Here is a 13,334-nt window from a genome sequence, read left to right on the forward strand (position 1 = left end):
TTTTACCTTAAAAAATAATACAACTTTAGATTTTACATCCGACTCTAGCTTCGGGGTGCTACACCAACTATAGCTGAAAAAATAGTATTTGAATAGGAGAGACTATTCATCCCTGAACACCATGGAGTTCATGTAGGCTTAATGATGCACTTACATTATTATATCAACTATCAGAGACAGAAACTCTTCATTTAACATAATGTCCTTTTTTGCTGCTTCAACGCAGCTCAATCAACACAGAAAAAGGGAAAGGGAAATAACAGACAGACAGGGCTTTGCTGTCCGTAACACACACACCGCAAAATGAGCTAACGTTACTAGCTAACGAGCTGAGCTGCCGTTTAGGTTTCTAGAAGGTCAACGGGCTCATAGTGATGTTACTAGTAGTTGACTGGGAGGTGTTTATTATCATTTGGGGAGAGTCCGCGGCCTGATGATTACCTGCTAAACGCTAAGCACTGACTACATGCGCTCTGAATACGCACTTCTGATTGGCTGTTACCGCTCTGTGTGTAACCAATCAGATGGTTGTGTGGGTGGGACAATACTGGGTGCTGTGTGGAGTCCTGACAGAGGCATAGGCAGATCAGCTTGTTAAGACTTTAGCTTTTGGCTACTTAATATGTCCGTGTGGAAACTCGTTCGGTACACCTCCGAAACAAATACACGTACCGTTACACCCCTAACGAACGTCCATCGCACTGTTTTTGTCGCACAGAATGTAGACATTCCCCCACCTTTCATTTGTGTGTTAAACGTGCTAATTTCAGAGAGTTGTGTTTTTTTGAAGACCATATAAAACACAGTGTTGTGCAATTTGAGAGTCGGTATTTAATTGCTACTATATAGACAGGACCACCTTTAAGTCATTAAGTTGCCCCACTATAGTAATTATAAGCGATATTTTCATGAATTTATGTGTAAAAAAAAAAAAAAATACAAGCGTTTTGTGTCAGTGAAGCTTCTTCAGTGATTATGGCATCTACCTCTACCTCTTATCGACAATGTTTTGGGAATAACGTTGATTTTTCAATGGGAAACTGATGTGAAATTAATCGTACGGATTAATATTCAATCCAATTTGAGAATCGTCATTTTACATTATTGAAGGTTGCTCTGGTAGTTGTTTTCCTTTTGGTTTAAGCCAGGGGTGTCGAATTCATTTTTAGAAAAAAAATGCTGAAAAAATCTACTCCCAAGTGGGCCCCGGACTGATAAAATCACGGCACGATAACTTCAAAATAAATAAATGGGTTATACTTGCGTATGGCGGTATAGCTCGGTTGCAAAACATCCAATAGTTTTCTCATTCTCTGTATACTTTTAGTGTGAGGACAAGTGTCTCCAATATTGTCCACACCTGTCTCCATCCAAACACAGCAGTGCGGTCTTAAACGCACGGCGGGAAGCGAGGGGACATGACGTTATAGCTCGGTTGCAAAATATCCAATAGTTTTCTCATTCTCTGTATACTTTTAGTGTGAGGACAAGTGTCTCCAATATTGTCCACACCTGTCTCCATCCAAACACAGCAGTGCGCTCTTAAACGCACGGCGGGAAGCGAGGGGACATGACGTTTTAGCTCGGGGCGGTATAGCTCGGTTGCAAAACATCCAATAGTTTTCTCCTTCTCTGTATACTTTTAGTGTGAGGACAAGTGTCTCCAATATTGTCCACACCTGTCTCCATCCAAACACAGCAGTGCGCTCTTAAACGCACGGCGGGAAGCGAGGGGACATGACGTTATAGCTCGGGGCGGTATAGCTCGGTTGCAAAACATCCAACAGTTTTCTCCTTCTCTGTATACTTTTAGTGTGAGGACAAGTGTCTCCAATATTGTCCACACCTGTCTCCATCCAAACACAGCAGTGCGCTCTTAAACGCACGGCGGGAAGCGAGGGGACATGACGTTATAGCTCGGGGGCGGTATAGCTCGGTTGCAAAACATCCAATAGTTTTCTCATTCTCTGTATACTTTTAGTGTGAGGACAAGTGTCTCCAATATTGTCCACACCTGTCTCCATCCAAACACAGCAGTGCGCTCTTAAACGCACGGCGGGAAGCGAGGGGACATGACGTTATAGCTCGGGGCGGTATAGCTCGGTTGCAAAACATCCAATAGTTTTCTCCTTCTCTGTATACTTTTAGTGTGAGGACAAGTGTCTCCAATATTGTCCACACCTGTCTCCATCCAAACACAGCAGTGCGCTCTTAAACGCACGGCGGGAAGCGAGGGGACATGACGTTATAGCTTGGGGCGGTATAGCTCGGTTGCAAAACATCCAATAGTTTTCTCATTCTCTGTATACTTTTAGTGTGAGGACAAGTGTCTCCAATATTGTCCACACCTGTCTCCATCCAAACACAGCAGTGCGCTCTTAAACGCACGGCGGGAAGCGAGGGGATATGACGTTATAGCTCGTGGGCGGTATAGCTCGGTTGCAAAACATCCAATAGTTTTCTCCTTCTCTGTATACTTTTAGTGTGAGGACAAGTGCCTCCAATATTGTCCACACCTGTCTCCATCCAAACACAGCAGTGCGCTCTTAAACGCACGGCGGGAAGCGAGGGGACATGACGTTATAGCTCGGTTGCAAAACATCCAATAGTTTTCTCATTCTCTGTATACTTTTAGTGTGAGGACAAGTGTCTCCAATATTGTCCACACCTGTCTCCATCCAAACACAGCAGTGCGCTCTTAAACGCACGGCGGGAAGCGAGGGGACATGACGTTATAGCTCGGGAGCGGTATAGCTCGGTTGGTACAGTGGCCGTGCCAGCAACTTGAGGGTTCCGGGTTCGATCCCCGCTTCTGCCATCCTAGTCACTGCCGTTGTGTCCTTGGGCAAGACACCCACACTGGTTTAAATGTAATTTAGATATTGGGTTTCACCATGTAAAAAGCGCTTTGAGTCACTAGAGAAAAGCGCTATATAAATATAATTCACTTCACTTCACTTGCATAGCGCTTTTCTACCTTCAATGTACTCAAAACGCTTGATGGCGGTAGCTGCCATGCAAGGCGCTTACCGCGACCCATCAGGAGCAAGGGCGAAGTGTCTCGCTCAAGGACACAACGGACGTGACTAGGTTGGTAGAAGGTGGGGATCGAACCAGGAACCCCCAGGTTGGCCACGCCGTCCCTAATAAAGACAACTTCAGATTGTTTTCTTTGTTTAATCAACAAGCACATTCTGAAATTGTAGAAATCATAATGCTGTTTGATTTTTTTACACTTACATGTTGCGATTAATAGTATTCTACCTTTTATTTGTCGTTATTTATGCTTTCTGAATAAATTATGTGATAATTTTCGTCATTGGTGTTCATTTTCAATTTATCAAGATAAAAAAAATAATATCAAAATCAAATTACAGGATGTTATTTATGTAGTTTTCTCATTTTCCTCGACTTTTTTTATTATTTTTTTTACATATGTATCTACAAAGATACAAAGAATTGCTATTGCGACATCTAGTGGACACTTTTAGAACAGCAGTTTTTTTCGTTCAAAAATTTCGGCTTATTATTATGCTTAGCAAACTAGAGATATTATCGGCCGATAAATGCTTTAAAATGTAATATCAGATTCAAAATTATCGGTATTGGTTAAAAAAAGTAAAATGTATGACTTTTTAAAACGCCACTTTGTACACGGACGTAGGAAGAAGTACAGAGCGCCAATAAACCAGTCGCATAATATCTACGGCTTTTCACACACACAAGTGAATGGTCAACAGCCATACATGTCACACTGAGGGTGGCCGTACAAACAACTTTAACACTGTTACAAATATGCGCCACACTGTGAACCCACACCAAACAGCACATTTCGGGAGAACATCCGCACCGTAACACAACATAAACACAACAGAACAAATACCCGGAAGCCCTTGCAGCACTAACTCTTGAGGCATGTTAGAAAAAAATAATGCACTTTGTGACTTCAATAATAAATATGGCAGTGCCATGTTGGCATTTTTTTTTTCCATAACTTGAGTTGATTTATTTTGGAAAACCTTGTTACATTGTTTAATGCATCCAGCGGGGCATCACAACAAAATTAGGCATAATAATGTGTTAATTCCACGACTGTATATATCGGTATCGGTAATTAAGAGTTGGACAATATCGGAAATCGGCAAACAAGACATTATCGGACATCTCTATAGCAAACTCATCCCGCGGGCCGGATAAAACCTGTTCGCGGGCCTGATCCGGCCCCCCGGGCCGTACGTTTGACACCCCTGGTTTGAACCAAACCCATTATACTATCCCATAGTAAGTTACTGTATGTTCCACTTTTCATGTCAATAAAGAACACTTTTATATTTAACGTGCAAGCTCATTCATTCCCTGTATTTTCACTCATGTCAATATCATTACCAATTATAAGTACAGTGCATGATCAAATTTGCTTCATTTTAAACATGCTAAACAAAGTTACATAAATTGAAGAACATTGTGTACAGTACAGGCCAAAAGTTTGGACAATCTTTATTTCCATGACTATTTACATTGTAGATTGTCACTGAAGGCATCACAACTATGAATATAACACATGTGGAGTTATTAACTTAACAAAAAATTGTGAAATAACTGAAAACATGTTTCATATTCTAGTTTCTTCAAAATAGCCCCCCTTTGCTCTGATTACTGCTTTTGCACACTCTTGGCATTCTCTCGATGAGCTAACTCCTTCGAACAAATTCGGCATAAATGATATCAGACACTTTATAGTTTCCATTGAATAGTAATAAATGAATGAATTAAAGATAAATGACTATTTTTGATCTAATAGTAAATTAATGCATTCGGGATTAATGATATCAGACACTTTAGTTTCCATTGAATAGTAATCAATGAACAAATTCGGCACAAATTATATCAGACACTGTTTTTAATCAAATAATACTAAAAGAAAAAACTCAGGATAAATGATATCAGACACTTTAGTTTCCATTGAATAGTTATAAATGAATGAATTAAAGATAAATTATATCAGATACAATTTTTTTATTAAATAGTAAATTAATGTATTCAGGATAAATGATATCAGACACTTTAGTTTTTATTGAATAGTAATAAATGAACAAATTCGGCCAAAATTATATCAGACACTATTTTTTATTAAATAATACTAAATAAAAAAACTCAGGATAAACCATATCAGACACTTTAGTTTTCCATTGAATAGCAATAAATGAATGAATTAAAGATACATGATATCAGAGACTATCTTTTATTAAATAGTAAATTAATGAATTCGAGATAAATGATATCAGACACTTTAAATTCCATTGAATAGTAATAAATGAACAAATTCGGCATAAACTACATAAGACACTATTTTTAATTAAATAATACTAAATGAAAAAACTCAGGATAAATGTATTCAGACACTTTAGTTTCCATTGAATAGTAATAAATGAATGAATTAAAGATAAATGATATCAGAGACATTTTTGTTTTATTAAATAGTAAATTAATGTATTCAGGATAAATGATATCAGACACTTTAGTTTTTATTGAATAGTAATAAATGAACAAATTCGGCATACATGATATCAGACACTATTTTTAATTAAATAATACTAAATGAAAAAACTCAGGATAAATGATACCAAACACTTTAGTTTCCATTGAATAGTAATAAATGAATGAATTCAAGATAAATGATATCAGAGACAATTTTTTTTAATCTAATAGTAAATTAATGCATTCAGGATAAATTATATCAGACACTTTAGTTTCCATTGAATAGTAATCAATGAACAAATTCGGCATAAATGATATCAGACACTATTTTTAATTAAATAATACTAAATGAAAAAACTCAGGATAAATGATATCAGACACTTTAGTTTCCATTGAATAGCAATAAATGGATGAATTAAAGATACATGATATCAGAGACTATCTTTTATTAAATAGTAAATTAATGAATTCGAGATAAATGATATCAGACACTTTAAATTCCATTGAATAGTAATAAATGAACAAATTCGGCATAAACTACATAAGACACTATTTTTAATTAAATAATACTAAATGAAAAAACTCAGGATAAATGTATTCAGACGCTTTAGTTTCCATTGAATAGTAATAAATGAATGAATTAAAGATAAATGATATCAGAGACATTTTTGTTTTATTAAATAGTAAATTAATGTATTCAGGATCAATGATATCAGACACTTTAGTTTTTATTGAATAGTAATAAATGAACAAATTCGGCATACATGATATCAGACACTATTTTTAATTAAATAATACTAAATGAAAAAACTCAGGATAAATGATACCAAACACTTTAGTTTCCATTGAATAGTAATAAATGAATGAATTCAAGATAAATGATATCAGAGACTATTTTTTTTAATCTAATAGTAAATTAATGCATTCAGGATAAATTATATCAGACACTTTAGTTTCCATTGAATAGTAATCAATGAACAAATTCGGCATAAATTATATCAGACACTATTTTTAATTAAATAATACTAAATGAAAAAACTCAGGATAAATGATATCAGACACTTTAGTTTCCATTGAATAGTAATAAATGAATGAATTAAAGATCAATTATATCAGATACAATTCTTTTTAATTAAATAGTAAATTAATGCATTCGGGATAAATGATATCAGACACTTTAGTTTCCATTGAATAGTAATAAATGAATGAATTAAATTTAAATGATATTAGACACTCTTGTTAATTAAATAATACTAAATGAAAAAAACTCAGGATAAATGTTATCAGACACTTTAGTTTCCATTGAATAGTAATAAATGAATGAATTAAAGATAAATTATATCAGATACAATTTTTTTATTAAATAGTAAATTAATGCATTCGGGATAAATGATGTCTGATATCATTTATCCCGAATGCATTAATTTACTACTAAAACTTTTGTTTTTATTGAATAGTAATAAATGAACAGATTTGGCATAAATGATATCAGACACTGTTTTTAATTATATAATACTAAATGAAAAAACTCAAGATAAATGATATCAGACACTTTAGTTTCCATTGAATAGCAATAAATGAATTAATTAAAGATAAATTATATCAGAGACTATTTTTTTAATCTAATAGTAAATTACTGAATTCGGGATAAATAAAATCAGACACTTTAGTTTCCATTGAATACATGAATCAATTAAATATAAATTATATCAGACATTATTTTTAATTAAATAATACCAAATGAAAAAAAACTCAGGATAAATTATATCAGACACTTTAGTTTCCATTGAATAGTAATAAATGAAAAAAATCGGCAAAAATTATATCAGACACTGTTTTTTCATTAAACAATACTAAATGAAAAAACTCAGGATAAATGATATCAGACAATTTAGTTTCCATTGAATAGTAATAAATGAATGAATTAAAGATAAATGATATCAGAGACAATTTTTTTTATTAAATAGTAAATTAATGTATTCAGGATAAATGATATCAGACACTTTAGTTTTTATTGAATAGTAATAAATGAACACATTCGGCACACATGATATCAGACACTGTTTTTTTAATTAAATAATACTAAATGAAAAAACTCAGGATAAATGATATCAGACACTTTAGTTTCCATTGAATAGCAATAAATGAATGAATTAAAGATAAATGATATCAGAGACTTTTTTTTTTATTAATTAGTAAATTAATGCATTCGGGATAAATGATATCAGACACTGTTTTTTCATTAAATAATACTAAATGAAAAAACTCAGGATAAATGATATCAGACACTTTAGTTTCCATTCAATAGTAATAAATGAATGAATTAAAGATAAATTATATCAGATACTATTTTTTATTAAATAGTAAATTAATACATTCGGGATGAATTATATCAGACACTTTAGTTTTTATTGAATAGTAATAAATGAACAGATTTGGCATAAATGATATCAGACACTATTTTGAATTAAAATAATACTAAATGAAAAAACTCAGGATAAATGATATCAGACACTTTAGTTTCCATTGAATAGTAATAAATGAATGAATTAAAGATAAATTATATCAGATACTATTTTTTTTAATTAAATAGTAAATTACCGGTAATACATTCGGGATAAATTATATCAGACACTTTAGTTTTTATTGAATAGTAATAAATGAACAGATTTGGCATAAATTATATCAGACACTATTTTTAATTAAATAATACTAAATGAAAAAACTCAAGATAAATGATATCAGACACTTTAGTTTCCATTGAATAGCAATAAATGAATTAATTAAAGATAAATTATATCAGAGACAATTTTTTTTAATCTAATAGTAAATTACTGCATTCGGGATGAATAAAATCAGACACTTTAGTTTCCATTGAATACATGAATGAATTAAATATAAATGATATCAGACACTATTTTTAATTAAATAATATCAAATGAAAAAACTCAGGATAAATTATATCAGACACTTTAGTTTCCATTGAATAGCACTAAATGAATGAATTAAAGATAAATGATATCAGAGACTATTTTTTTAAATTAATTAGTAAATTAATGCATTCGGGATAAATGATATCAGACACTGTTTTTTTCATTAAATAATACTAAATGAAAAAACTCAGGATAAATGATATCAGACACTTTATTTTCTATTGAATAGTAATAAATGAATGAATTAAAGATAAATGATATCAGATACTATTTTTTATTAAATAATACTAAATGAAAAAACTCAAGATAAATGATATCAGACACTTTAGTTTCCATTGAATAGTAATAAATGAATTAATTAAAGATAAATGATATCAGAGACTTTTTTTTTTTAATTAAATAGTAAATGAATGCATTCGGGATAAATGATATCAGACACTTTAGTTTCCATTGAATAGTAATAAATGAATGAATTATATTTAAATGATATCAGACACTCTTGTTAATTAAATAATACTAAATGAAAAAACTCAGGATAAATGTTATCAGACACTTTAGTTCCCATTGAATAGTAATAAATGAATGAATTAAAGATAAATGATATCAGATACAATTTTTTTTATTAAATAGTAAATTAATGCATTCGGGATCAATGATATCAGACACTTTTGTTTTTATTGCATAGTAATAAATGAACAGATTTGGCATAAATGATATCAGACACTGTTTTTAATTATATAATACTAAATGAAAAAACTCAAGATAAATTATATCAGACACTTTAGTTTCCATTGAATAGCAATAAATGAATTAATTAAAGATAAATGATATCAGAGACTTTTTAAAAATTAAATAGTAAATGAATGCATTCGGGATAAATGATATCAGACACTTTAGTTTTTATGGAATAGTAATAAATGAACAAATTCGGCATAAATGATATCAGACACTATTTTTAATTAAATAATACTAAATGAAAAAACTCAGGATAAATGATATCAGACACTTTAGTTTCCATTGAATAGCAATACATGAATGAATTAAAGATAAATGATATCAGAGACTATTTTTTTTAATTAATTAGTAAATTAATGCATTTGGGATAAATTATATCAGACACTGTTTTTTTTCATTAAATAATACTAAATGAAAAAACTCAGGATAAATGATATCAGACACTTTAGTTCCCATTGAATAGTAATAAATGAATGAATTAAAGATAAATGATATCAGATACTATTTTTTATTAAATAGTAAATTAATACATCCGGGATAAATTATATCAGACACTTTAGTTTTTATTTAATAGTAATAAATGAACAGACTTGGCATAAATGATATCAGACACTATTTTTAATTAAATAATACTAAATGAAAAAACTCAAGATAAATGATATCAGACACTTTAGTTTCCATTGAATAGCAATAAATGAATTAATTAAAGATAAATGATATCAGAGACTTTTTTAAAATTAAATAGTAAATGAATGCATTCGGGATAAATGATATCAGACACTTTAGTTTTTATGGAATAGTAATAAATGAACAAATTCGGCATAAATGATATCAGACACTATTTTTAATTAAATAATACTAAATGAAAAAACTCAGGATAAATGATATCAGACACTTTAGTTTCCATTGAATAGCAATACATGAATGAATTAAAGATAAATGATATCAGAGACTATTTTTTTTTAATTAATTAGTAAATTAATGCATTTGGGATAAATTATATCAGACACTGTTTTTTTTCATTAAATAATACTAAATGAAAAAACTCAGGATAAATGATATCAGACACTTTAGTTCCCATTGAATAGTAATAAATGAATGAATTAAAGATAAATGATATCAGATACTATTTTTTATTAAATAGTAAATTAATACATCCGGGATAAATTATATCAGACACTTTAGTTTTTATTTAATAGTAATAAATGAACAGACTTGGCATAAATGATATCAGACACTATTTTTAATTAAATAATACTAAATGAAAAAACTCAAGATAAATGATATCAGACACTTTAGTTTCCATTGAATAGCAATAAATGAATTAATTAAAGATAAATTATATCAGAGACTTTTTTTTTTAATCTAATAGTAAATTATTGCATTCGGGATAAATAAAATCAGACACTTTAGTTTCCATTGAATACATGAATGAATTAAATATAAATGACATCAGACACTATTTTGAATTAAATAATACCAAATGAAAAAACTCAGGATAAATTATATCAGACACTTTAGTTTCCATTGAATAGTAATAAATGAAAAAATTCGGCAAAAATTATATCAGACACTGTTTCTTCATTAAATAATACTAAATGAAAAAACTCAGGATAAATGATATCAGACACTTTAGTTCCCATTGAATAGTAATAAATGAATGAATTAAAGATAAATGACATCAGATACTATTTTTTATTAAATAGTAAATTAATACATATACAAATTATATCAGACACTTTAGTTTTTATTGAATAGTAATAAATGAACAGATTTGGCATAAATGATATCAGACACTATTTTTAATTAAATAATACTAAATGAAAAAACTCAAGATAAATGATATCAGACACTTTAGTTTCCATTGAATAGTAATAAATGAATTAATTAAAGATAAATTATATCAGAGACTATTTTTTTTAAATCTAATAGTAAATTACTGCATTCGGGATAAATAAAATAAGACACTTTAGTTTCCATTGAATAATAATAAATGAATTAATTAAAGATAAATTACATCAGAGACTATTTTTTATCTAATAGTAAATTAATGCATTTGGGATAAATGATATCAGACACTTTAGTTTCTATTGAATAGTAATAAATGAATGAATTAAATATAAATGATATCAGACACTCTTGTTAATTGAATAATACTAAATGAAAAAACTCAGGATAAATTATATCAGACACTTTAGTTTCCATTGAATAGTAATAAATTAATTAATTAATGATAAATGATATCAGATACAATTTTTTTTATTAAATAGTAAATTAATGCATTCGGGATGAATGATATCAGACACTTTAGTCTCCATTGAATAGTAGTAAATGAATTAATTTAATATAAATTATATCAGACACTCTTATTAATTAAATAATACTAAATGAAAAAACTCAGGGTAAATGATATCAGACACTTTAGTTTCCATTGAATAGTAATAAATGAATGAATTAAAGATAAATGATATCAGATACTATTTTTTATTAAATAGTAAATTAATGCATTGGGGATAAATGATATCAGACACTTTAGTTTTTATTGAATAGTAATACATGAAAAAAATCGGCATAAATGATATCAGATACGGTTTTTTCATTAAACAATACTAAATGAAAAAAATCAGGATAAATTATATCAGACAATTTAGTTTCCATTGAATAGTAATAAATGAATGAATTCGGCATGATTGATATCAGACACTATTTGTAATTAAATAATACTAAATTAAAAAACTCAGGATAAATGATATCAGACAAAATAAAATTGTTGAATAATAAATATAAATGAATTTAGCCCCAAAAAATACTATAAATATTGAGCATATTAGTATGTGGAGTTAATAATTGTGTTCCTCACGATACATAGCGTATGTGTTTAGGTTTAATAACACTTATGTATGTGGCCTTAATGGTTGTATTACTCATTAAATATACATAAGCATAATAATTGTGTCTTATTGCACATATGAATGTGAAGTTAATCATTGCATTGACTCGTCATGTTACAGAAGTACCAGCTGGAGTTCTCACGTTGCACAGATGAAGAAAATAACAAGGTATTGTTCCTGTTATTGCCAATCAGCTGTTTGTGGGCGGGAACAGGCGTGGACTTTCATCCAATGAGACGACGACTCACAAGCTCTGCCCCACACTATGTGTTTTTCTCAACAGCAACAGCCAATGGGATATCTCCGTTGCGCTGATTGACATGTCCATGAGCCAATAGGAAGCGTCCTTTAAGTACATTTCCCCCCCCCCAGCCCCTCGAGTGAATTCCAGAGTTTCTCGATGGCGACAGGTCTGGTAAGTGAGTGTTTGTAACACTTTGGAGGAAATACGTGTTAAAATGTCTTTTTTAACGCGGGGGATGTGTAGACGTCGTGTTTATACCCCCACATAAACGCCTTTTGGAGGTTGTCAAGCGGTTATTTAACGTCGAAATGTTCGGTTGCGGGGTGTTTTTTTTTTTCTTCTTCCAGTTTTGAGTCGCCTGTTGTTTTCGCTGCCAAACATCAGTTACATATGGCGATTAAAGTCGACCAATCGGTCACGATTCGATACGGATCGTGTTGTACGCGCGTGTCCGTGTTCTTTAAGAAGGCCTCGGTGATCGATGTCATTCATTTTAAAACGGGGACCGAGAGGTTGCGTCATGCCTCAACTTGTTGACATTCTTTTGTTTACAGTGAAAGAAAAGAACGAGTCGAGGACATTGCCGATGTTCGACGAGGATTGGCGAATAATGAAAGAATAAAAACGAGTCTCGTTTGTTTCGAGAGGATTGTCGTCGTCCCGATGGCATAATCGCTCGTCAAAGACACAACAAAGTGGATCGAGTTTACGGTTGACAGTTTTTTTTTTTTAATCCCACTTTCATTTTCATTCTGCACAAATCCTGAAATAAACAGTTGTTTTGAAAAAAAAAAAATCGTGGTTATGTAACCTCGCCAATGCGCCCGTCGACGTCTTTTTAACAGCACTTTTTAAAGTGCAGTTTGTCGCCTCAACGCTGCGCAGTTGCGAATGAATGAGCACTCGTGCGCATGCGCGGATTCAGTCGAAATTTATAAACAAGGCCTGCACGCAGAGGGTCACGTGAGCAGAGCCACGTGACCACGTTTTTTTTTTGGCTGAAGAAGACAAAGGAGTCGCCTGGTTTCTATTTTAACTGCATATATATATATG

General features: G+C 31.1%; 1 protein-coding gene across 1 annotated transcript in view; it reads left to right on the top strand.

Annotated features, from left to right (window-relative positions):
* Nucleotides 1-12,407: 12,407 nt before the first annotated feature.
* The window catches only part of hbp1 (HMG-box transcription factor 1), a 40,547-nt gene continuing 39,620 nt past the window's right edge, over nucleotides 12,408-13,334 (top strand). The window contains exon 1 of the mRNA XM_061924579.1: nucleotides 12,408-12,452. The gene's annotated coding sequence lies outside the window, so the exon portion shown is untranslated. The remainder of the gene's footprint in view (nucleotides 12,453-13,334) is intronic.

Source organism: Nerophis lumbriciformis, linkage group LG29 (assembly GCF_033978685.3).
Source record: "Nerophis lumbriciformis linkage group LG29, RoL_Nlum_v2.1, whole genome shotgun sequence".
Lineage (NCBI taxonomy): Eukaryota > Metazoa > Chordata > Actinopteri > Syngnathiformes > Syngnathidae > Nerophis > Nerophis lumbriciformis.